Raw genomic sequence first — 26,148 nt, forward strand, 5'->3', positions numbered from 1 at the left:
TTAGCAGACGACACGGAATGATTATGCGCAGCAAGACGTCACGGCTCACGTGACAATTGACGTCATGGCATTCGTCGCGGTTCAAATTGACCAATCGTGTGCGGCTTGATGGAACGGACCGCCTCCGTTCTATTTGGAACGCGTACAAGATCGCGCCCTAGGTAGTGTAATGGCAAGAGAGTGGTCGCGCAACCTACCGCCCCGTTTCAAAGGGGACGCTCATAACATCTGTCCATTCATCGCGGCCCACGACAGAGACCGCGTTTCTACCACAAAGCCCGCCTTCGTGCTTTGCGTTCACGTTTCCCGGCAAACATTACGGTTACGTACACTCCAGTTGCTGGGAAACGTGAGAAGGAGTCAGGGATCTTTGAATGCTATCGTCTTCCACTCTTAAAGGCGAAGCTCAAGCGTACAGGATGATATCCTCTTCCCCTGTCGTAATCAGCTGTCAGCCTTCCTAAGTGTCGTCGAGTACCTCGACTCGTGGGGGCTCTCGGCGAGACTATAGGGAATTTCTACAAAGACGGATGGCCTAACGGCCATTCCACCACCTCGGGCTTCCGCCACTGCTTCACTTCTACTGGGCCATGTCCGATACGGCTTACCTCCAGCCTACTCCCCCGGTCGAACTCACTGGGCCCTCCCGGCCGGGCTGCTCTGATGCTGCTGGGACGACCATCTACCTTTCTCACTGATACCCTCTCTTTCTTTTAAGCCCATCTGCGACAACCTGCTGGCGCTGAGCCATGCTCCCGCAAGGGTTGTAGACGATAGTGCCAGCCTTTCCTCCTTTCCCACAAGAACCACTTCTCTCCAAATTTTTAAACGGAACCCATGGACGACGTCAGTTCTTAGCTGGGACGAGGACGGCATGTGTTGAACACGGGCTATTTCGCAATTTAATAAATCAAATCGTCGCAATATGTAGGCTGAAGTTTCGTGACAGCAGCTTTTCGCACAGGCCGACATGGCGACTTGGACTTCACAGCAGAACGTTATTCCTGGGAGATAATTGTAGTTTCATGTTTGTGCTGTCGTAGTGAGTTTTTTCGGAGGCTTCAGCCGCTGTAAGGCGATTACAGGCAATCTGGCGAGACATACCAGCCCAACCAACGGCGTCATGGGCGTATTCCGTGGTATGCCGCGACACCGAAGGTAGCAAGGTATCCTATATGCGTGCAACTTTTCGCATTATTATTATGTTTTAGAGTAAATGTAGCTTAATGATTATTTGAATGAATTTGCATAAAATTTATTTTTTATCCTAAAATTAGGTGTTCTCCATAACAGCAACACTATTTCTTTCTGTAATTATATGGCACTACACCCATTATAATTATCACTTTTAACTCGCATCTACGTATTAGGGCACCAAGATGAGTTTTCTTTTATTTTTTCGCCCTTTATACGCCAAGAACCAAGCTTCGTGGTTTAGAGACTTAGCGCAGTGAATTATGGATTTATCGGAAGCATGGTCATCTGTAAAGTTATAATTCCTGAATTCTTTTCAAGGCAGAAGACTGATTAGAACAAATGAGAGGGATGGCTGTGAACAAAAATATACAGTATTGATACTGTGATGGAAGTCTTCATATAACAGTCATTTCATAAAAGAATAAAGAGATGCGTACGCCCCGGTCTCACTTGGGGCTATTCCTCCTTGCAAGATTAGTGACTATCTGCCACTGCATCATATTCAGCTGTATTGGTGTGCTGGTCAAACACCATTTCTACAACGGTTTCAGAAGCGCGAGATATAAAAGGTCTTGCGATATCAATCTTCTTTAGGGGATATTCGCTAAGAATATGACACTTTTAAGAAATGTAATTTTAGTTTTGATTACTTTGAACGCAAAAGATGTTTAATGAATTATATTAAAAGCTGAGACAAAGTCGAAAATTCTGAGAAGCACTGGTTCCTACCAGTCCTGGCAGAGCTGTGAAAAATAGTTTCTAACAGCTACAGTCTTTACCATTCCACCCCTCCCTTTCGGTGGAATGGGACATCACATAGGAGGAGTACGACGTCCGTAACGCACTGTTCGCAACGTCTTCAGCGAACACAATTAGCCAATTGTGCAATAGCGAATTCAAAGCAAGATTTCAGAAGATTTGTTCTCCCGATAGCTTTTGGCACTGGTACCTTCATCACAACGTTCGTCATTGTTGCGATGCCTGCATCTTTCTGAAGAAGTAAGTAAACACCTCAGCTCTCTTCTTTTTTGCAGGAACCAGACACTGAAATCAATTTTGTCACTGTCTCTACTCTATCAGCGTAATAGATGTCAGATTTCTTTGCTAAACTTCACAAGACGAAAGTCAGCCTCAGTCCCTTAAACAGCTTCTTTCGGCCAATCGGCCTCAGGAAAATCGTGCCTCTCCATATCGAGCCTGACATGTTACTGCTAGAGTCGTCAAATGCAACTACAACAGTATATTCTTCACTTGAAGAACTGGAATCGTTCTGAGGACGCCGTTTCGTGTTAAGCCAACTTTTCTTTTTTGAGGCTCTGTCGTGCAGAAGATATCTCTCGGCTTCTTGAGCAATCGCGTGCTTCTCTTGTTCAACTGTGAGGACTTTAGACCTACGTTACTTCCTGCATTTCTTCACGTATGCGGTGTAGCATCAGGGTAGGGATTAAGGTCACTTGGGAAAATTCGGCTCACAGATGCATTTGAAGTGGAGGCTGCTTTACCTACAGTAGGCATGCAGACATCTGTAGAGACGTTTGGAGCTCCGCTGGAGCTTGTCTCAATGTTCGAAGCATTTTCTAGAAGACTTGAATGTTTAGTTTCCCTGATGGTGGTGGCCTGCCATGACACCTGTCTGCTTGGGCACGTACAGGTCTGTCAGTAATTGATGACATCACGTAGTCATCCAAAGTCAAAGGCTTGTTATTGAAAGGCCAAATTCCCGGCTTATCAAAGCCCGAATTCCCACTAGTTCTCCAACATTGAAGATGGAGATGTCGTTCTTTTGGTTATTTGGGAGCCTATCATTGCAAGCAGCATCGAACCGAGATTTGAATGTTTCATACACGCACACATGAAGTGACTGATACAGTGTGGGGGAAAGGCCAGGAGGAAGACGCCGCTCTCGTTGGCCTTGTTGATCGCGCTGATGCTTACATGGCTTTCATGATTGTCAAGAAAATAAAAGAATGGGTTCTTCCTTCGAACACTTTGTATGTCTCACAATGTCATCTAATGATAGTAAAAACAGTTCGCCGGACATCAATCCCGACCTCTTACGACACCACGATTTCAGGCTAGGACACCTTTCATAAAAATATATTTAGATATCATCCGTAGACAAATGCTGGCGGCCATAGGCGCCGACTATGGGGTGGGCTCTGGAGCCCGAGCCTCCTCAAGAGTTTTCCGGAGGTGGCACAGACTCGCCCCCCCCCCCCCCCCCCCCGCGGTGCCGAACCCTACTGAAGCAGGTCTCACACACACACATGTGTAAATAGCCATTACCAAAGTTTTGTCACCAGATCATTTGAGGCTTCTCTTGGCTTTCCTCGGCCTTTTCAATTACAATTTTATTGTGGCTAGTAGCTTACTTCATCATTGTTAGCGCGGATTACATCATTGCTGGCGCGGACGTGCACGGGTTTTAATTCTTATTTTCGCTTTATTTCTACAAATGCGGACAATACGAGGACAAGCGCATTCGAAGCACTAGATGCGGCTGCCCAATGCGCATTTCCTCACTTGAACATTGTTTTAAATTTCCACTGTAAACCCCACGCGCATACACAATATAGTCAAATATACACACATGACAAAGCTGATTATATTTTTGAAATAGAATTAAGGAGGTAGTAAATTAAGAATAATTTCTTAAGAAATGGAAAGCCTACGCCTAGAGAATGAATATGTTGGTTTATGTTCACCTCGCTTCAAACTGCTTAGCGTGCCTTTTTTAACCCTGAAAAGAACCTGCAGACTCAAGTGGCCCCTTCGGCAGAGCTATTGATCAACGGGCTGTGAAATGCACGTGAATGATACGTGTCTCCTCAATGCTTATCTTTCCAGTAAGCAATGCTAACAAATGACGAAAAAAGCTCTTCTACAAGTTTACACCATTTATTACCAATAGAAACATCGTAACTTGCAAGCAGATGTCTAAATATGTAGAGGGTGTCCCAATAAACACTTACACACCCAGATTAATAACAAAGCGATTGCGTTACTTGAAGAAAACATAGTGCATATTATTTCCGGTTCAGTGGATTGGCGGCAACTGATTTCTTTTATTACCCAGATTTATTTATGCAATTGTAACCAATTACTGAACTCGAGACATACTACCCTAATTAAGAAAATTTCAATAAGACATTTGGAGGGACAACCAAGAGACATCTAATTCTGGCGTTTTCAGCGACGTACGATATAAGCACTTTTTCGATTGATAAATAAACCCTGCGAAATACGAAAGATACCACGTTACTGAGCTCCCACTCGATCAAAAATCAGCGCCCTCGATGAATCTCCCTCTGAGTTAGCCGGAACAAAAAAGAGGAAATAAAAAGAACTCGTAATCAAGCTATCTTCCGCGCCCCGGCTGACGTAACACGTCGCGTTTGGTGTTAGTTGGGAACAAGCCGTGATAGCTGTTGTACCAGGCCAGATAAACCGCACAGATTTGTTTTTTGTTTTTGCCACAAGGCGGATGACCACAAAAGAGTATGAACAACGTCAGTGCAAAGGTATAAAGCTGTGTTTTATGTTTCGTCCTAGTCGCTGTGTCGTTCTCTAATGAGCAGAAGGAAAACATAATCCTTGGCTTGGGAGCTGCTAATGGCATCAAAAGGAAGGCCGCATATGTATGTCACTCATGGAAGCGTGGCGATAGAACAAACGCATCGACAATTGTCAGAAATTATGAAAATCTGAGACAAACCGGCAGGGTCCAGAAATAGCGGCGGTGGAATCCGTCTTTGAGTACTAGCATTTATGAGTTCCAACCCTCATGCTAGCATGCAGGACGCGGCCACCCAGGTACGAATTTCCAAGTCATAAATTTGGAGGATTCTAAATTACTCGGCCTTTCTCCCGTACCACCTTAATCTGCACGTTTCCTTGGAATATACCGACCTGCAGAATCGTCTAGATTTTGGGAGTCAGGTCTTATCAAATGCCCATGTGTCAACGGACTTATTTAGCAACATCAGAGTAGACAGATTAAGCCAATTTTTTGCAGAAGTGGCCAGGTAAATTTGTATAATGCACAGTGTTGGATTGTTTCCCATCCTTACTGGGTAAACTGCACAGGGCCCAGTGCAGTGGTCGTTCGATATGTGGTTCGGAATTTACGCCGCTGCTATAATCGGTCCCGGCTTCTTCGATCACACACTGACTGGAGAACGTTACGTGGATGGAATCATTGGACCAGTGGTGCATGAGCTTCTCACTAAAGACCTGCTGACACGTCTTTCACCTTAGTGGTACCAGCAAGATCGGGCACCAGTACACAGCAGGAGCCGAGCATGAAGCTGGCTGGATGCGACTTTTCATGCGCAGTACATTGGAAGGTACGGGCCTCTAAATTGGCCGACTAGGTCACCTGATCTCTCTCCACTCGATTTCTTTCTTTTGGGTTATGTGAAAGATAGTGTTTACATGATCGAGACGGAAGTCAAATGAGGTCATGGCAAGGATAACGGATGTATGCCGTAGAATTCCACCGACGGCCATAAAAGCACAGAAGATGTAATAAAACGGACTCAGTACTGCGTAGCTGCAGAGGATATTCATTCGAGCACATTCACTAGGAAGCAGCTGCTGTTCAACGGCGCTTACGAATTCTTAGATAACGCTCCAATTAGCTGTCGATTGGGACTGCCCACAACTGCCCCTTTGGCGCTTTGATAATTACAACAATACTCCTTGAGGTAAATATTTATAATTACCTAATTAAATTTCAGTAACGGAAAAATTACTGGCGTCTAGTCCACTGAACTGGAAACAGTATGCATTAGAGTTTCTTTGAGCAAGTATTTGCTCTTTCTTTAAGTATTGGGGCATGACAGTTCTAGCACCCTGTATAATTCACTCCGTAACTGAAATTCACTTCAAATCCGGATCAACAGCAGTCATGCGCAGCAGCACTTATACTCGGACTCACGTAAAATGGGCAGATGCTGCAATTTTTCCGGAAAGGCGAAGCAGTATTAGTGATAGCGAAGCATAAAACAATTTCTCGAGCCAAGATTACACCACCGAGAGACGCCAGACTCTTCGTGGCGCGAGAGGACTCATGCTGTGAAATGGAGTTCTCTCGTACTATGAGGTCTTGTATACTCGTATATCCATAGAAGGCCGCCCCATTTCAGCGAACAAATCTTCGAAATTGCACGAAGTTGCCTTACGTAGAGCAGCTAATGAAGGATATGTATATATTGTAAGGAGGGTTTATTTGGCTCGTAGAGCAGCAGCGACAAACTCAGCACAAGCAGGTTGGGCGCCGCCAGCTAACGAACTGGGTACGAGCCACGCGATGGCAACGGGGCTTTTCAGCCTGCCGATCTTCTTCGTCACAATCACCCCCGGAATTGAAGAGTAGCCATCCTGGCGACCTAGGAAGAGGTGGGCGGATCGTAATACTGCTTCAGCCGGTCAATGTGCACAGTCTCTCGCCCCCGAGGATGCAGATCGGGAGATGGCGATACGGGTTCGACCACGTAGTTCACTGGAGATGTTTGCGCAACCAGGCGGTAGGGCCCGTGCTACTTCGGGAGGAGCTTGGACGAAAGGCCAGGAGCAGCAACAGGTGGGACCCAAAGCCACACGAGTGAGTCGACGGGGAAGGGGTGAGAGAGAGGATTGAGGTCATGACGCTCTTTTTGGCGGCACTGTTGAGCAGACGTCAAAAAACGGGCCAGTTGTCGGCATTTCTCAGCGTGCTGAGCAAACGCAAAAATAGGTGAGCATTCAGCAGGGTCCGGCCGGTACGGGAAAACCGTATTAATGGTGCTGGAGGGATGGCGGCCGTAAAGCAGAAATAATGGTGAGAATCCGGTAGTGGCTTAGAGGCAGTGTTATATGCGTAAGTGTCGAACGGAAGTACAAGATCCCAGTTGGAGTAGTCAGATGCAACATACATTGATAGCATGTCACCAAGAGTACTGTTGTGAGTTGAATCGTTCTGTTAAGCCATTGGTTTGTGGATGATAAGCAGTAGTAGTGCGGTGAATAAATTGGCATTCAGATAGGAGTGACTGCAGGACGTCCGAGAGGAATACGCGGCCGCGATCGCTCAACAGTTCACGAGGTGCGCCATGGCGGAGAACGAAGTTGTTTAGAATGAACGAGGCGATGTCTTTTGCTGATGCGGTAGGTAAGGCGGTGGTTTCAGCATACCGTGTCAAATGATCTACGGCAACAGCAATCCATCGGTTGCCAGCGCCGGTAGATGGGAGAGGCCCGTATATATCAATGCCAACACGGTCAAATGGCTGAGCTGGACAGGGAAGTGGTTGGAGAGGTGCGGTGGAGAGATGCGGGACACACTTCCGTCGCTGGCAGGCAATGCAGGAGCGCACGTATTTGTTCACGAAGGTGTACATCCCTCGCCAATAATATCGTAGGCGAAGCCGTGTGTATGTTTTTGACACTCCGCCGTGACCACACTGCGGGTCAGCATGAAAAGCGGAGCATAACTCTTGTCGTAGGTAGTGAGACACTACTAAGGCCATTTGCGGCCGTCATTGTGGTAGTTGCGGCGGTATAAAAGTCCGTCCCAGATTGTGAAATGCTGCTCTTGTCGGCGTAACGCTCAAGGTGCCGAAGTTGCCGGAAGATTTGACAAAGTCGAATATCATGACGATCCATGGGTCTTTTCGTTGCTCCGATGCCATGTCCAGGATGTCAAGTGGTGAGACGTCATGTCTGTCGGTAGAAGTGCTGCTGTCTGAAGTAACTGGGGAGCGCGAGAGGGCATCGGCGTCATAGTGTTTGCGTCCAGAGCGATAGACGACACAGATATCATATTCCTGGATTCGGCGGGCCCACCGAGCGAGGCGGCCCGACGGGTCTTTTAGGTTAGATAACCAGGAAAGAGCGTGATGATCCGTCACCACGTCAAAGCGTCGACCGTAGAGATATGGACGAAATTTTTGAAGAGCCCATACGATAGCCAGACACTCTTTTCTGTTACCGAGTAATTGGCCTCAGGTTTCGTGAGGGCACGACTGGCATAAGTGACTACGTATTCGGCATTAGTGTTCTTGCGTTGTGCTAGCACGGCACCAAGGCCGACACCACTGGCATCAGTGTGAAGCTCTGTAGGTGCGCTTGGATCAAAATGGCGCAAGGTTGGCGGAGACGTCAGTAGGTGACGAAGAGTCGTAAATGCATCATCAAGGGCTTCCGACCAAGCAGAAAGCTCGTTGTCTCCTTCGAGAAGTTGGTTTAGTGGTGCGATCACAGTAGCGAAATTGCGAACGAAACGTCGAAAATAAGAGCATAGGCCAATGAAGTTGCGTAGTGCTTACAAGTTAGTGGGCTTCGGAAATTCGGATACGGCGCGAAGTTTAGCTGGATCAGGAAGTATACCTTCTATGGAGACAACGTGGCCTAATATAATTAATGTTCGAGCTCCAAATCGGCACTTCTTTAAGTTAAGGTGGAGACCAGCATTCCAGAGACAGGTCAAAACTTGATGTAAACGCCGAAGATGGGTCGGGAAGTCAGGGGAAAAAAAGACAACGTCGTCGAGGTAGCAGAGACAAGTATGCCACTTCAGGCCGCGTAGGTTCCCGTCCATCATGCGTTAAAGGTGGCGGGTGCATTGCACTGGCCGAACGGCATTACAGTGAATTCATACAAGCCCTCTGCTGTTACAAACGCGGTTTCAGAACAATCAGCGTCAGCCATGGGCACCTGCCAGTAGCCAGAGCGGAGATCTAAGGAGGAAAAAAACTCCTCTCCTTGCAAACAGTCAAGTGCGTCGTCAATACGTGGCAATGGGTATATATCCTTTCGAGTAATCTTGTTAAGCCTTCGATAATCGACGCAAAATCTTATGGTGCCGTCTTCTTTTTTTTAACTAGGCCGACTGGTGACGCCCAGGCACTACTAGAAGGCTGGATGACTCCGCGATTGACCATATCGTGCACCTGGTCATTGATAACGCGTCTTTCAGTCGCCGATACCCGGTAGGGACGCTGTTGAATTGGTGCATGGCTCCCAGTGTCGATAGTGTGCGAAACAGTCCTTCTGCGGCCGAATGATGTTGCTTGGCAGTCAAAAGAGGAAAAGAAGCCTTGGAGCAAGCGAAGAAGTTCGTCGCGCTGCGTCGTCGTTAGGTCACTGGCAATAGCTGGTGCAAAAGAATGCGGCAGTGACTGAGGAGGCGATGCCTCGAGAGCAGCAAGATAAGTGCCGTCGTCCATCGTTTCAAATATTGAAGATGAGGTCAGTGGCTCTGCTCTGCCAAGGCTTTCACGGTGGCGTAAAGTAATTGGTTCAGCCGATGGGTATGAGACGCACATGAGAGAGGCGCCAGCTTTGAACTCGAGGAGGGCGAACGGCAGTGGTAGTGAACCGCGGCGAACTAAGAGTTCACACGGAGCGAAGAGTACTGTGCCGTCATCTACAGAGTCCCAAGAGATACTGACAAGAGTGGAAGACCATGCAGGTATAACGCTGTCTTCTGAAACAGCGATTTTGCGAAAGTGTTCCCTATGATCCGTGACAATATCGGCCGAAAACTGGGAGAGCTCGATTGCGGCGCGGGCGCAGTCAATGATCCCGTGATGTGTGGATACAAAGTCCCAACCTAATATGACGTCGTGTGAACATGATGGCAACACGATGAATTCTATGATATAGAGGACTTCCAGAATTAGGACACGAGCAGTGCCGGCGCCGGATGGCTCGACGTGCTGCGCGTTGGCAGTTCGAAGAGACAGTCCAGAAAGCGGCGTCGTCACTTTTCCTATCTTTCGGCAAATACGGGCATCTATCGCTGAAAGTACAGCGCCGGTGTCGACAAGTGCTAGCTCCAATGTTCCTTCTATTTCGACTTCAATGACGTTTTTCGAGGAAGTATGAAGCCTTAAACATTTCGCTGACACCGCAGTTCTCGCCTCCTGAACTGCGATTTTTAGTTTTCCTGGCGCAGAGGGCTCCGCCGCCGGTGCATGGGGGAAAGAGACCGGCGGCGAGGAGAAGTTGAACGGCGAGAGGCGGAGAATGCGGTGTCGACGGCAAGAGGAGATTCAAAGGTGTCCGAATAGTTGCGGCGTTACTGGAAACGTGGCGCATATGGACGCACATTGTTGGGCACGTTCGGTGTAAGCAGGCGACAGTGACGTGCCACGTGTCCAGCACGGCCACAATAAAAACAAATCGGATGGTTGTCTTCCGTACGCCAATGGTCTTGAGGTCGTGCATAGTGCACCAGTGGACGGACTGGAGGGGATACGGGTGGGCGCAAAGGTGGGCGAAGGGGGCCGTAGGTCTGTGGCACAGGCCTCATCGCGACTTCGGCGTCCGTCAGGGAAGCGGCCGTCGGAGCCTGCTGGAAAGAAGGCGAAATGTGGTCGGCTACCTGCTCCTTGATGACAGATTGAAGAGCGGGCGCCAACGGAGTACTCGGCTGGCCATGTGTATGTGGAATCAAGGAAAGCTGACAAGCCACCTCTTCACGGACGAACTCCTTGATCTGTAGCAGCAGCGAGGAGTTATCCGGGGCAGCAGCCAAGCTCGACATTGAAGTGGCCTGAGGTGTAGATTGGCGGGTGGCTACGCGTTGTTTGCGTAGTTCGTCGAAGCTTTGACAGAGACTGACGAGTTCAGAGACTGTCGACGGATTTTTCGCCGACAGCATCTGGAAGGCGTCGTCTTCAATGCCTTTTAAGATATGGCGGACCTCCTCCGCATCAGCCATTGTGACGTCAATGCGGTTGCAGAGGTCGACAACATATTCTATATACCTGGTAAATGTCTCCCCGCACTGTTGCGCACGGCCACGCAAACGTTGCTCGGCGCAAAGCTTGCGAACCGCGGCGCGCCCAAATACCTCTGTCACGTTAGTCTTGAAGGTCGTCCACGTCGTCAGATCCCGTTCGTGGTTGCGGTGCCACACGCTGGCGACACCGCTCAAATAAAACCACACGTAATTAAGTTTTTTTGGTGTCGTCCTAGTGGTTGTGGATGCTCACCCGGTCGTAGTCAGCGAGCCAGTCTTCTACGTCATGGTCTTCGGTACCACTGAAGATGGGTGGGTCGCGTTGCCGCAACGGGCCGGGGCAGACCATGGTAGTCACCGGGGCAGCGGGTTGTGGTTGCGGTGGTCCTTCTTCCGGCATTATGAAGACAGGCTGCAGTGTCTGATTACGAAGTTCCAGGATTCCGGTTGTACCCAGCAGCTCCACCAATTGTAAGGAGGGTTTATTCGGCTCGTAGAGCAGCAGCGACAAACTCCGCACCCGCAGGTAGGGCGCCGCTAGTGAACCAACTGGGTACGAGCCACGCGATGGCAACGGGGCTTTTCAGCCTGCCGATCTTCGTCACAATATATATATATATATATATACATATATATGGATTTAGGGTGGGCATTTATTGTCAACTTCGTCATCAGCATATTATCAGGATCAAGTGTGTGCCCTTCATCGTGCGGGTAGGCTCATCATCATAGTTGACTGTGCCGAAGGTCCTTCGCTGCGTCTCTCAGGCTCAATAAAGGTCTGCCCTTACGGCGACGTCACAAGTAGTGGAGGAGCTTCTTGATCCCCCGTCCTCTGCACGCCTGGCATACTCCCTGGAGTATCTCTGGAGTAACCATCTCGACACCGCAAGCCGCACCTTCTCTGACCATCAGTGGCCAGCAGCTTGATCGCCATCTGTTCGCTGGTTTTCGCGGTGAAGTTGATGATGAGTGGCTGGACATTACGAGCGCGTAAGCTCGGCTAATCGGTGGGATGATCAACTCAAGCTCCGCCCTGTCTCGTTATATTGGACAGGTGTGGCGAAGACCTGGTTTCTCAGCAATCAGATTGATTTCTCCGAATGACACCACCTTCAAGCGGTAGTTTCGACAAATATTTGCAACGCCGGCGGTTCGCTGCGCCCTTGCAAAGAAAACTCTTGATACACGCAAACAACTCTTCGGTGAGTCCTACACATCGTACATCGAGGATGTGCTTTCACTCTGTCGCCGTGTCAAGGATCATATGGCTGAGTCGGACAGGGTACGTCATATCCTTCAACGCGCTCGTCGTAAATAACCCGGCTAGCGTCGCTGACATCATCTTGACATGCAAGCACGTCGAATTCCTCGAGTCGGTACGCTTGCAGCCGGACTGCGAGCACCGTTCTACAGCGGACCCTGACCTGCGTGTAATGATTCGGGCGATTACCGCGAGGAATTTCAATCACTTGGTTTTCCATCACCGTTTGTCCTTCCTCCTCAGCCTTCTGGTGTAGTGTTGGCAACGTCACCAAGGAGAAGCTCGCATCCATGACTTGCTCTTCACATGTTGACCTTCCAGCTCCATGCCCCTTACCAACATACGCCCAGGGTGCTACAGCGTCTCCAACTGGCGTCCGTTCCACGTTGTCTCTACCGACGTACGCGCAGGTTGGTGTCGGTCCTCCGGCCAATGTCCCCTAAATACCACTTGAGCCTTCATCGCGGCATCTGACCGCACTATCTCCCAACGTATTGAGTGGCCCCTACTGCCTGCCTTGGCGACCATCTCATCCTCTTTGCTATTACAGTGGTTATCGCGGCCACATATCCGTTTTTTCCGCAAGCGCCAACAAGATGAGCGTCGCGGGTACGACATGAGTGAACGCAATGCGTATGCTGGTGGTGCGACTTCTCAAAACCCGCGTTACGAGTCCCCTCCACGCCATTCCACATCTCCGCCCGCAACAACCGAGACAGCGAATGGTTACCACAGCACCAGACGCCGCTCACCTTCGCCCTTCCGCCACCCCTTGTCCCCGCTCTGGCCTGCCACGTTCACCTCTGATCATCGCCCGGAAAACTAAGTAATGCAATTTTCGGAATAAAAACTGCATTTACCGACATCAATACAAATCTTCCAGCTCACCCTTGTAATATGATGCCTGTGTTCGTTGAGGTTGTGCAAGTTGAAGCTTTGGTGGACACTGGTGCCACTTTATCTGTTACGCATGCTGATTTGTGTAAGCGTCGCAGGAAAGTTACGCCTTACGATGGACCACTGCTGGTTGCAGCTCAAGGGGACTCTGTCCACCCTTCCGCATTTTGTACTGTGCGTGTAATACTAGATGGATATATCCACCACATACAGTTTGCTGTGATGTCGCGATGCTCCCACCAGCAAATTTTAGGATGGGATTTCCTTGCCTCTGCTTCTGCTGCTATCTGTTGTGGGCAACGTGTCGTACGTATGACCGACACTGATTATTCGATTGGCGACAAAAAGTACCAGCCACTTCATCTGCTCGCTGCAGAAGATACCGCGCTACCTCCAGGCAGTCAGCAAATTCTGACCATCGCGTCCGACGTCATAGACTATGGAGATGCATTAGTATTACCTTCTGCGTGTTGTTTCACAAAGGGGATATCCATTGTATCAGACCTAGTTAGATTGGACAGTGTGACTGTGATTCACGCCTGGAGGAACACAACACCCGAGAAAATTCTTCTTCCTAAAGGCGCCACTTTGGCTTGCGTTGTTGATTTCGAGCCTCTCTGTATCTTCCCCCTGAAGGTGGCTTCGCCTGAAATCACTTATGCTGGACATTCTCCCTCTACCTCTGCTCTTGCATTAATCAGCCCCGATTTGACCCCTTCGCAGACACCACATTTACTTAGTTTGTTCATGAGGCATGAGACTTCATTCCACGCCCATTCTTCCACATTCGGCCAGACTTCCGTCACAAAGCTCCGCATTCAGACAGACGACAGATCCATTGTACGTCACCGGGCGTATCGGGTGTCTCTAGCCGAGTGCCAGATTATTCAGCAAAACGTTGCCGACATGCTGCAACCTGAGATAATCCGCCCCTCTGCTAACTCTTGGTCGCCTCCCATCGTTTTGGCCCGAAAGAAAGATGGCTCCGTGTGATTTTGTATCGATTACCGAGCTCTCAACAAGATTACGTGCAAGAATTTACACCATATGCCTCGCAGTGACGATGCCCTCCATAGCAGCGGCCTAATGCCAAAAAGGCGTCGAATCAGAAATACCTATTTTTGTTTTGTTCGGTCAAATTATGCATACTTAGCGTGCACACGTCATATCATATGGGGAGCTATCGCGGTATTAGTGATGCCGCGTGGCAGACAGATGAAGGGGGGGTGGTGCAAAAAGTTTTTGACCAATCGCGGTGGGCTGACTGCAGAATTGGAATAGAAAAGTTTGGAATAGTTTTGCGTTATTGCGCCCATGGTTTCCTCTTCTGAATCAAGGAGCTTGTTTTCCCTTCGTCTGTATTATCTCACTCCATCATGTCTACCAGTTCTTTATATTGCTAGACTGTTGTAGGAAACGCCTCCATCTTCTTCTACATAATCTTTGCAAACTCTATTATTTGCTTTTCTTTCAGTTTTCGAAATTTTGATGCAATTGATTGGTGTTTCGGCTCAGTATCGCTTCCGAATCTTAAGAATAAACATTTATGGTCACTACACATGTTATCTTTTCAGTGTGCATCAGTAATTTGGTGTAGTCATTCGTAGACCATTTGTGAGACAAGGCTTAATCGACGCAATATTTCCTCTTTTAGTACGGCCACGTTACCTTTCCATGACACTCATTTTTCCTGTTAAGTACTGTAACGTTCTTTTCATCACAGAGATCCAGCGCCAGATAACCATTGTGATAAGTACATCAGTCTATATCATCCATGTGTGCGTTCATATCTCACGCTAATATCACCTGTTCCAAATTCTTACACTGGTTAAATAGCTTCTAATGAACTCCTTCAATTCCTTAAGCTTATCTCTGCTATCACTACCTCCTCACGTAACTTTGTGCACATAGGATAATTCTTTAAACAAAAGCCCCATTGGTGGCATTCAAACGCTCTTGTCCCCTTGCCTATCAATTATTTCGGCTTCGATAATTTCGTGGTTTATCTGACCGCTGCTGCTGCCAACAATGGAGCAGGATATATACTGTGGAACACACGTAGTACGTTGGTCATCACTTTCACTGACACAGGATTGCCTGCAGTGTCTGCAGCGCGCATCGAGGAACCCTTCCCTCTTTTCGTTTACGTTTTAGCGGCGTTCCTTTAAACGCTCATTGAGAGACCTTAAGCTTTGTCCCACATCATTGTTACTACATGTTCATGTAAGGTTGCACACTACTGCCTTAGCACGCTCAACAAACTTGTTCTGATGATTCTTATTGCACACTGGCTTTTTAGGTAGGCCACGCCTGCAGTGGCTGCACAGACATTCCAATTTTGTCGCAGAGGAAAACACTAATTTGACATTCGCACGGTGTTTTGTCTTTTTTATTCGGTGCGATAAGCCGTGGATATACGGGATGATCACAACTTTCCTTAAATCGGCTAGAGTGAGGCTCGCTAGACGACTTTGAATTCAGAAGATCCTCAGCAACGCTGACAAGTATATGCGTGGGATAACCCACCAACTGAAGACGGATTGTCTGGTCGTTCAAGCGCACAGGTAAAACTCACAACTTGACGTACATAATGCATTGGACAGGCATGCCTCCACACTTCCACTCCTGACCGATTTTGAGTGCGCCGATTGATATGAGAGCAGCGAATTCTTGGCGTGCTGCTCGTACTTCCAGTCGATATCTTCGTCAAGGAATAAAAACATCATGTCAAGAGAGCGAATACTTCCGTCAATAGGCAACTGATGTGTTACATGTTGAGGTGATAAGACCTCACGTACCACGCACCGTGTACCATTTCATTCTGTGCTCTTGTCCTTTCGTGCGCTGTGAGCCTCATCATGTCAGTATAGTACAGTATGGTACTCGGTAACATATTCATGGCGAGATCTAGTATAAGCATAAAAATACAAAAATCTTGGCCACACGACAAAATCTGCCATAGGGGAATCTGCAAAGAATGCAGGCGTAATGTGGTTGACGTGGGTTTGGCTCTAAGTAGAAACAAGCTGTCTGTTGTACTCTTGCATTTCCTTTCTGTCTAATGTTTCAGTTTTTAATTTACTACAACATTTTATTTTCAGTGTCTTCCTCGGCTTTATTGTCCTTATATTGGCGTATCATTAGGTTTTTTAGCCGCGGGTAGGTCTTGGACACTTCCAGAAACGATACTGCCTATTTAGATATGTTTGTAATATGAAGAATGCGAATGATTGAGATAATCAATGAATGGATGAAAAATAAATAAAAGAGTTCTCAACCTTGCCCGAAAGACGATGCATCCATAGCTATAGAAAATTATTCAACAGCTAACGATCTACAGATAGTGGTTTTATCAGCTGCATACTATTGTTAACATTCGTTTACTAAATGAATTAACAAGCATGGTGTCACGTGCGCAAATGCAAACATGAACAATTCGCTCGTTGATCGCGGACACTCGCTGTGGAAATGTTGGGCGTTCGCAGGAGTGGCATTGCGCTTTATGCTGCCGCACGCTTCAACGCGAACTAAGCGGCGAGAACACAGCGCACATCAAGCTTTCAGCCCATGACGCGCCATTTTCAATACACGTCATTTTCAATGCAGGGCCCACGCGGCCCCATTTACCAGCGCAATACGCAGCCGCCGCTACAAAAACACCCCCCTCCACCCCCCCAGCTGCAGGGCGCACAATGGAAGATGGCCTACTGCCTCCCCCGTCTTTCTTTGCGCGTGCGAGCTTAGGTCATCCTTCTTGAAGCAACCTCGCACGCTTTCGCTCGCATCGACAGCATACCACGCGTGGCTATGACGTTCTCGCACTTCCACTATACACGGGCCGTGGCGATGTCAACTGTGACGGCGAATATGTGCCTGCAGTGCATTATGATTGCCTTCTAAATAATAAATAATTAATAAATAATTCAATAAATAAATTCGCATACATATTTTAGGCCTTTGGAAACCTTGATGCTCGTAATTTGGATCAGTGACGTTTTGCGGCTGTTCACTTTGCCCGACTGCAAATTCAGAATCGGTAGCAAACTGCGCTGCGTGCTTTCATGCAAAGGAGTTGTAGAAACGCGAAAATGGATGCGAAAGTGGCAGTAGCCATAACCGTTACACTGATAACATGCGTTCACAAGGAAAAGCAAGGCTTGAAATAGAAAAAAAGGCAATGGAAAAACGCAGCCTATGGCCGCCAGTAACGAGCAACCATGTGCCAAGCTAGATACAAGCTGAAAAAAAGAAGAAAAAAAGTCTTTACACATAAAGTTCTACACATATTGAGGTTTTGTCACAGAATACAACCTAGCTTATTGGTGTATGCCATTTGGCATCACGATTGAGTATTAGATATTGTTTAGATGCAAAGCGATCATTTCTGAACCAAAGATCCTCATATCTAAACTATTTCTTGGTCTTCTTCTTGTGACCGCATTTTCTACCGGTTCTTCAGTACGCTCATAGCACCAGCCTCTGTCGCACTGGCTAGAAATGGCAGCCCTTTTTTACGGAGATTCAGCAGGAGCACTGTTGCTGTGGTCCGGACTCCCTCCGGCCACCCCATGTTCAGAAGAAAAACGTTGCGGCTACATAGACAAGCTATTAAACTAGGGGTCCTACAACGTTAAGCTATTCCAATATGTTTTTATTCCATACTCTTGACGTCAAATTTCCGTTGCCGCCGAAGCAAGCACCGGGCGGTCACCCGCAGGGTTGCCAGAACAGACCAATCAAACGCTCTCCGGGTTCATAGGAGGTACTTTTGTTTACTTGAAAAACGAATAACATTGCCTACACTGAGCAGCGTGTCTTAGCTAGTTGGCTGACAAGAGGCGAAGAGCACGCTCAAGTGGACAAGGATTCTATAGGGCTGAGCCACTGCACTGATAGTTGATAACCGGATGAACAGGGTGGGGCCGGCGTCTGCGATTGGTTCGCTTTCCCTTGCTTAGCTGGCGATGGCTGGTCGAAAATCGCGTCGGCATGAAACGCAAGGTTAAGAATGCCGCTAAAACGGGTCCTAACCAATGAAGAGTTGGAGGAATGAGTCGTAAACGTGCCGAAAGGGCTCAAAATCGTTACACGGCTACGCAAGAAGTCTTTTTATACGCAAATAAACCCATGCTCTCGGCAGGTTCGAGTACCTAGCGCTTGAGCGATCGGCAGCAACTTTCTTTTATTCCTTTCCGAACAGGGCAGCCTGCGTCTATTCGGAAGGAAATTCAGTTTTGTTCGGCATATTATTGCATCTTTAATGCGTACACGTCACTTTGACGCGGTAAGTTTTTGAAGTTTTGTGACGTCGCGTGACAGGCAAGTGAAGTGGGTGCAGCCCGAAAACTTTTGACCGATAGCTGGAGGCTAATGACGAAAAGGCGTCGAATCAGAAATAACATTTTTCTACTGTTCGGCCAAATCAGGCATAATCAGTCTGCACACGTCAAATCAGATGGGGAGCTAACGCGGTTGTCGTGACGTCACGTGACTGGTGAAGTGGGGGTGATCTAAAAAAGTGTTTCACCAATCACAGAGGGCTGATTACAGAATCGGAGTAGAAAAGTTGGGAATATTTTTACGTTATAGCGCCCTAGGAGGGCTTAGGAGTGAGGATCAACGGCGATTATCTCAGCAACCTTTGATTGCAGACGACATTGTCCTGTTAAGCAACACTGGGGACAAGTTACAAGAAAGGATTGAGGGCCTAACATAGAGGTCGTCAGAGTTGGGTTGAAGATTAATATGCACAAGACGAAAAAGTATCAATAACCGGGCAACGAAACAAGAGTTCAAGATCGCCAGTCAGCCTCTAGAGTCTGTGGAGGAGTACGCTTACCTAGGTTAGTTACTCATGGGGGCCGTGATCGTGAAAATGAAATTTACAAAAGAATAAATATGGGTTGGAGCGCATACGGTAAGTGTTGTCAGATCCTGATTGGAAGCTTACCATTATCATCGAAAAGAAAGGTGTACAATCTATCCATTCTGCCGGTGCTAACATATGGACAGAAATTTGAAGATTGAGAAAGAAGCTCAAAAATAAGTTAAGGACCGCGCAAAGAGCAATGGAACGAAAAATGTTAGGCGTAACGTAACGAGACAGCAAGAGTGCGGTGTGGATCAGAGAGCAAACGGCGATAGTCGATATTCTAATTGAGATTAGGAGAAAAAAATAGAGCTGGGCAGGACATGTAATGCGTAGGTTAGATAACCGGTGAACCATTAGAGTTACAGAATGGGTGCAAAGAAAAGGTAAGCGAAGTCTAGGATGGCAGGAGACAAGGTGGGGTGATGAAACTAAGAAATTCGCAGATGCTAGTTGGAATTCGTTGGCGCAGAGCAGAAGTAATTGGACATCGCAGGGAAAGGCCTTCATTCTGCAGTGGACAGAAAATAGCCTGATGATGATTGGGAGAAGGCGATCGACGCAGTTCAACAGTTTAATCGGTCTCTTTTAATCGCTCTCAGCCGTAATGCTGTGAATATTTTTTTTTCGTTTCAGGATTCGCAGGCGCGAACAAAGTACTTTTTTGCTTCCTTAGCGCTGATGATGGTGGTGGTTACGATTATGCGTTACCCGCCGACGATGTTTGCACCCACGTGATTGTTGGCGGCAACACGCTCTCACAAGCCGCAAAGAATTGGCAGCACGATGACAGAGCCTACAAGAAATTGGTGGCGTCACTTCACAATGGCGAATACAAGAAAACAGAAGCAGGACTCTCAGTGGATTTTAGGTGAGCTTTTCTTCTGTCATATATGTATTGACTATGACGGTATGCTGTAGTGAAAACATTTTAACGGTCATGAATGGAAATATTTGAATTACCTTTTTCTTAAAGCTACTTGCAAAGAACTATGGGTAAAAAGTAGAACCCAGAGTGTGCCGATTTTAATCATGTTCTAGTTGGGCAAAGTTGATGACGCGGGAAATATTATCATAAAAGTAGAATGAATGTAGGAGAATATATAACCGATCTTCCAAAGGAAATTACACATCAAGACAGCTTTCAGTTTAGCATTAAGATAAGTCCTAATGTACACATCCACAGCATTGTAACAGTGTAAAGTACTGCAATTTATACATTGCTGAATGAAATCTTGAAGCAGGAAGGCAATAGCAGAGTAAAATACGAATAAACACTAATAAACTCCATACAGCAAAAGACCCTACTGCATTTACAAGAAACAGGATTTTCGCTGTGGTAAAGTCAAGTTATTTTTGTCAGTTATTTTCAGAACAGTATATATAGGTGTGGTACACGTGCACACATGACCAAATCTCAATGACAAATATGCGACACTTATAAGCATATATTTACCGTTTCCATAAAAAATAAAACTAAGTAGAAATACGATAAAGGAGCCAAAAACAATGCTTACACGTCAACCATGAGTTGAAGCGAACTATGGTTTGCTACATGCCTCACTGGTGTTTCGCAATTAGTTTGTTTAACCATTTCCTGGCGCTTTCCCTGCGTTGTAATCACTGTCGATGCAAAGTTAGAGTGCAATGCTTAAGAAATGTAGTAAATTTTAATTTTGACGTTTACCGTGAGACGTCGACAACCAGAGCGCACCTGTGACCGTAGCAATGTTTGGCGCGTGCCATGGGTGTCAAGTTTAATGTGTGAGGTGGAAGTCTCTCGAAGGGTTTTGACTCATTCAATATTTAAGTTCAATGCTCGCCACATTTAACGACACGCTGTAGCTCAGTATATTTTTTTCCAGCGAAGCTGTGTATGGCTACGATCTGGAAAAATAATTAGCCCAAGCATTCCGTACAGATGGTTAACAAGCGAAGCTGAAACGTGCCGCCCCGGTGTATATCACTGGATAAATCTCGAAGGTTCATCAAAGTCTTTCTCATTTATTGCTTCCGTTATTGTGCTTCTTAATGGGGTTACACACACGTTGAGCTGCGACAGAGAGAACAACGTCAGTGACGGTATGCCCGCAGTCCGCGGTTGTCGCCTGCGTTCGATGTATCGAGCTTGCTCGGCAGTGGGATTAGTAGCATCGCCCGTCGTTGCTGCTTGTGATTTTTCAAAATTGCTTCGAAATTCAATCTGTCCGTCACATAGGACAATCAATAGCTCATACCCCCTTAAGCAGTAACTCATACCCCAAAAACGCTGCCTGCCCATTACGACGACAGAAGTCAAACAAATTGTACGGCGGAATGACGAGTGGCAACGGAGCCAGCTGAGAAAGAATACGACGATGCTCGCGCTGTTGCTGATGATGGTAGTTCTTTCCACACGTGAACACGATAGTGGAGAAACTACCGCTTAACAGCTTCGCTCTAAAATTGTGTCCGAAATGTTGACTAGAACACATCATCACGTAGGCCGTTCCTCATGATTGTGCAGAAAGTGTCCAAACTCAATGGCAGGTACTTCTGCGTCCCCTTCAACTACCCTATTCATACGTGGGATGCAAAGAAGTCCCAGGCACAAAGGTCACAACAGATGGTTCACAGTGAAGCTGTATATGGCTAGGGTTCCGTGCATTTTTGTTCTCTTTGAAGAAAAAGTAACATCATCAATGACTCATAGTCTCGTAAGCATTCAGGCTCCCGTAAGCACGGAAAAAAGGCAATAGGTCGTAGCCCCGTAAGGCAGAGACTACTAGCACTCAGTAAAGTGAACCTAAGAGTGCTTAAACCATTTCTGATCAGCGTACAACATAGAGAACGGCATGCCGATAACTGTAACCATCAATGGCTCATACCCGCATGAGCAATGCTTGATAGCCCCCGAAAGCAAGCGAAAAATGCCATGACTTATATCCCCGTAAGGCTTATAACTGCTCACTCCGCGCGAATTAGCTGCGACGTCACTACAACTGTTGTCGTTGAGGGTTATTTAAATGTGTATGTGCCAGTACCGAAAAGGAAGCGGTTTACGTGTTCCTTGTTGCAGACATATCGCTTGCGATGCCACACGGATCGGGCTTTACGGCGTACGTGCATCAATTTGACATTATCGAAGAATGTGGTTGCAGTTACGAGTAAAATTATGACCACTGATCAGGACAATGAATAAGTGTTCGTACCTTTCGTCACTATATATTGTCACGTGGTAGGGCTGGTTAAGAAGGCAGCAAAACTGTGATTAATGAAACGAGCGCTTTATTGGGCTAACGTGTGCCCTCAAAAACAGGCTATACTCAAAGAACAACGGTAACCGCGAACACGAACGGCGGTCGGCGAAATCTGATCAGCGGGTCAAGCGCGTCGGCTGTTCCAGAGTAATCGCTCGGACACACGTGCCTTCCGCGAAGTTCTATATTATTGCCGTCGCGCACACATGCAATCAGATAACGCAAGGTTCGGTCACAGCCAGCGGATGGAAGCATCGATAACATTCCAGAAACTTCCGATATATGCAGGCGCGTCCTGCGCTGTGCGATAACTTTTGTTAGGCGGTGAAACGTGTCACACGAGAAAGACAAACAAGTACACGTGCCAATACCCCCCTCTTAGAAAGCATCGACCCGATGCTGCAAATGAAATTAATGAAGAAAAACACCCATAGCAAAGAGAACAACAAAATAAGGAGTTCGTCAGCGTCCGTAAAATGGTTTAGGACGCCCCACGTCCTTGAGAAAGCGCCTGTAGTAGGCACACATGCCGAGGAATCGACGCACTGCCTTCATGTGGATGGGCTGTGGGAACTTTGCGATGGTAGCATTCTTCTGCGGGTCGGGGCGGACTCCAGACTTGCCGATGACGTGGCCTAGGAACAGAAACTTATTGTAAGCGAAGCGGCACTTCTGTGGCTTCAGAGTGAGTCCTGATTAGTTGATGACCTCTAGTACTGTCGCAAGCCGCCGAAGGTAATCGTGGAAATTTCCGGCGAGGACGACGACGTCATCCAAGTAAACCAGACAGGTCTGCTACTTGAATGCTGCTAACAGCGTGTCCACGACGCGCTGGAACGTTGCAAGTGCCGAGCACAGTCCGAATGACATGACCTTGAACTCGTAGAGTCCGTCTGGCGTGATGAAGGCGGAATTTTCCCGATCTCTCCTGTCGACTTCTATTTACCAGTAGCCAGACTTGAGATCCATCGGCGAGAAGTATTGCTACGCAACAGCCGCCACAGCGTGGCTGCACTGAGGAGAAAGAAGACGACGTGTGTGCCGGCTTGATATAGCGTCGCCATTTTAGCCTCCGTTAGCTTCCTTGTAAATAAATTGTAAATATCATTCAGCTTCAGCTACACGTAACATTAATTTAGTGGAGGTGGACGTTCCCCTTACCCGTCATAAAGCTTCGCAGCGGTCGCAACGGAGACAATGCAACTTCGGCTCCTGCTGGCGGCACTTCATCTACGCAAGCGTCTCCGCCTGCAGCCCCGACCTACGTCGTCGTTTTCCCACCTCGGGATCCTGGTGTTTTCAATGGTGTCGGAAGTCCTCATGTTGACGACTGGCTCCGCTTATACGAACGTGTCAGCACCAGTTACAGGTGGGATCCGACTATTGTGGTTGCCAACGTTCTTTTCTACCTCGACGGAGCTCCGCTGGCATGGTTCCAGACTCACGAAGAGGAGATCTCGAGCTGGGATCTCTTCAAAGACAAGCTCCGCGACCTTTTTGGCAATCCGTTTGTCGACAAGTCAATGCCAAAAAAGCCCTTGCCACACGTGTACAGACGTCGACCGAGTCCTACGTGTCGTACATTCTCGACGTCTTGGCCCTTTGTGCCAAGGCTGACCGGAACATGTCTGAGGACGATAAGGTTAACCACGTCCTCAAAGGCATTGCTGACGACGCCTTCAATTTACTGGTGTTTACAAACGTCACCAGCATCGATACCATCCTCAAGAAGTGCCACCGTCTCGAGCATGCTAAAAGCCGCCGGGTATCCCAGCACATCACGCGACTTCCCAACACAGCCGCTACGTCATCCTGTGACGACCTCTTCCACCAGCCGTCGCGATATGACAACTTGAAACGCATCATTCGTCGTGAGGTCGAAGCGGCACAACCGGCCGCCCCTTCATTCCCGCTACCTGATCATTCTCCGGTGACAATCTCCTTGATCCAGGCCGTCGTCCGTCAAGAGTTGTCTAACGTCGGCCTGCAATCCATTCGTTCCGTACGCTCAGAACCTCTTTCTCCTCGCCCGTCCCCACCCCGCTCTTCTTACTCCTTTTATGCACAGCGCAACCCCTCCTAATGGCGAACCGTGGACGACCAGCCGATCTGTTTTAACTGCCGACGCATTGGACATGTCGCTTGCCACTGCCGCAGCCGCTGGATTTCTCCGACGCGCTATTCTCCTGATTACCTCCCTCGTCCCTCTAGCGCGTCCTTTTCCTTCGCTCCTGCTATGCCCGCCCCATCATCTGACCCTGCGACATCTTAGACACGACACCGCTACTCCCGCTCACCTTCTCCTTCCCGCCGCCAATCTCGCTCGCCCCCGTCACGCCGTACTCCTTCTCCGACCTACTCGCCGCACCCCCGACCGGAAAACTAGACAGTGCAGCTTCTGGAGGTGCGCTGTGTTGACGACATTGGCACGAAATCCTTGCTTCACCTTACCTACGAACAAGAATCTTCTGGACGTTCTCGTCGATAATGTTCCTGAGTGCGCGTTGATTGACACCGGGGCGCATGTGTCAATTATGAGTGCTGCCCTTCGCCGTCGACTCAAGAAAGTCCTGACGCCTGCCCCGAACCGAGTTGTACAAGTCGCCGACGGAGGGACTGTCGCTGTTGTAGGCATGTGTTCTGCCCGACTCATCAATGCTGAGAGACACACCGTCGTTCCTTCACCGTCACCGAGCACTGCCCACACGAACTCATTCTCGGTCTCGATTTTCTTGCCAATCATTCTGCCCTCATTGACTGTTCGGCCGGCTCACTTCGCCTTGACTTGCCTCTTCTTGCGGACCCTGTGGACCCGCCTCCAAGCCATTTGAGCTGCATCGATTTCATTCGCCTACCGCCTCACTCTGTGACACACGTCGACTTGTCCTCAGCAGCTGTACCTGACGGCAATTACGTGGCCGCACCTATTCCGGCCGTTATGCTTACACATGGTGTTACCGTGCCGCACACTGTGCTGAAAATTACTGGAAACCGCACCTTACTTCCACTTGTCAATTTCGCGCTAACCGCGCAAGTTCTGCCTCAGGGGATCTCCTTGGCTATCATTAGCGCTTTGCAGGATGATGAGGTCGAGCCATTCAGAGTGGAAGATCGTTACAGCTCAGCCCATACCATGACGTCATCGCACGGTACTGACGTCGACATTGAGAAGATGGTTTCTTCTGACCTTACAGCTGCTCAAGCTGAAGCTCTTTGCCGCGTTCTCGAAGGCTATCGCGACATTTTTCACTTTGACAACCGACCCTTAGGTCAAACGTCCGTCGTGACCCATCGCATAAATGCTGGCGAGGGGAACCCTATTCACCGACGTCCATATCGTGTTTCTGCGTCGGAGTGAGCTGTTATCCAACAGGAAGTCAAAAAGATGCTTGCAAAGGACATTATCGAGCCTTCCTGTTGTCCCTGGGCGTCTGCCGTCGTAATTGTCAAAAAAAAAAAGGATGGAACGTGGCGCTTTTGCGTAGATTATCGCCACCTAAACAAAATAACAACAAAGGACGTGTACCCTTTCCCACCTATTGATGACGCTCTAGACTGCCTGTATGGTGCCACCTATTTTTCTTCTATCGACTTAGGGTCCGGCTACTGGCAGATATCCGTCGACGACATGGACCGAGAGAAGACTGCATTAGTTACCCCTGACTGCCTTTATCAGTTCAAGGTGATGCCTTTCGGTCTCTGTAACGCGCCCGCCACCTTCGAACGAATGATGGACTCTTTGCTTCAGGGGTTCAAGTGGTCCACCTGTTTGTGCTATCTGGACGACGTTATAGTTTATTCGCCCACATTCGACACGCATCTAGACCGTCTTTCAGCGATTCTTGACGTATTTCGCCGCGCCGGTCTCCAGTTGAACTCATCAAAATGTCACTTCGCTCGCCGCCAAATCGCCGTCCTTGGACACCTCGTGTACGCCAGAGGCGTGCGACCCGAC

The 26,148-nt window shown here is 48.1% G+C and overlaps 1 protein-coding gene and 1 pseudogene across 1 annotated transcript in view; one reads left to right on the plus strand and one right to left on the minus strand.

The window, feature by feature from the left end:
* The window catches only part of LOC129382702 (uncharacterized), a 674,466-nt gene that overhangs the window by 153,722 nt on the left and 494,596 nt on the right, over positions 1-26,148 (plus strand). Inside the window, exon 3 of the mRNA XM_055066819.2 lies at positions 19,591-19,825. The gene's annotated coding sequence lies outside the window, so the exon portion shown is untranslated. The remainder of the gene's footprint in view (positions 1-19,590; positions 19,826-26,148) is intronic.
* Positions 2,057-3,238, minus strand: LOC140218900 (uncharacterized; annotated as a pseudogene).

This window comes from Dermacentor andersoni, chromosome 6 (genome assembly GCF_023375885.2).
Source record: "Dermacentor andersoni chromosome 6, qqDerAnde1_hic_scaffold, whole genome shotgun sequence".
Classification (NCBI taxonomy): Eukaryota; Metazoa; Arthropoda; class Arachnida; order Ixodida; family Ixodidae; genus Dermacentor; species Dermacentor andersoni.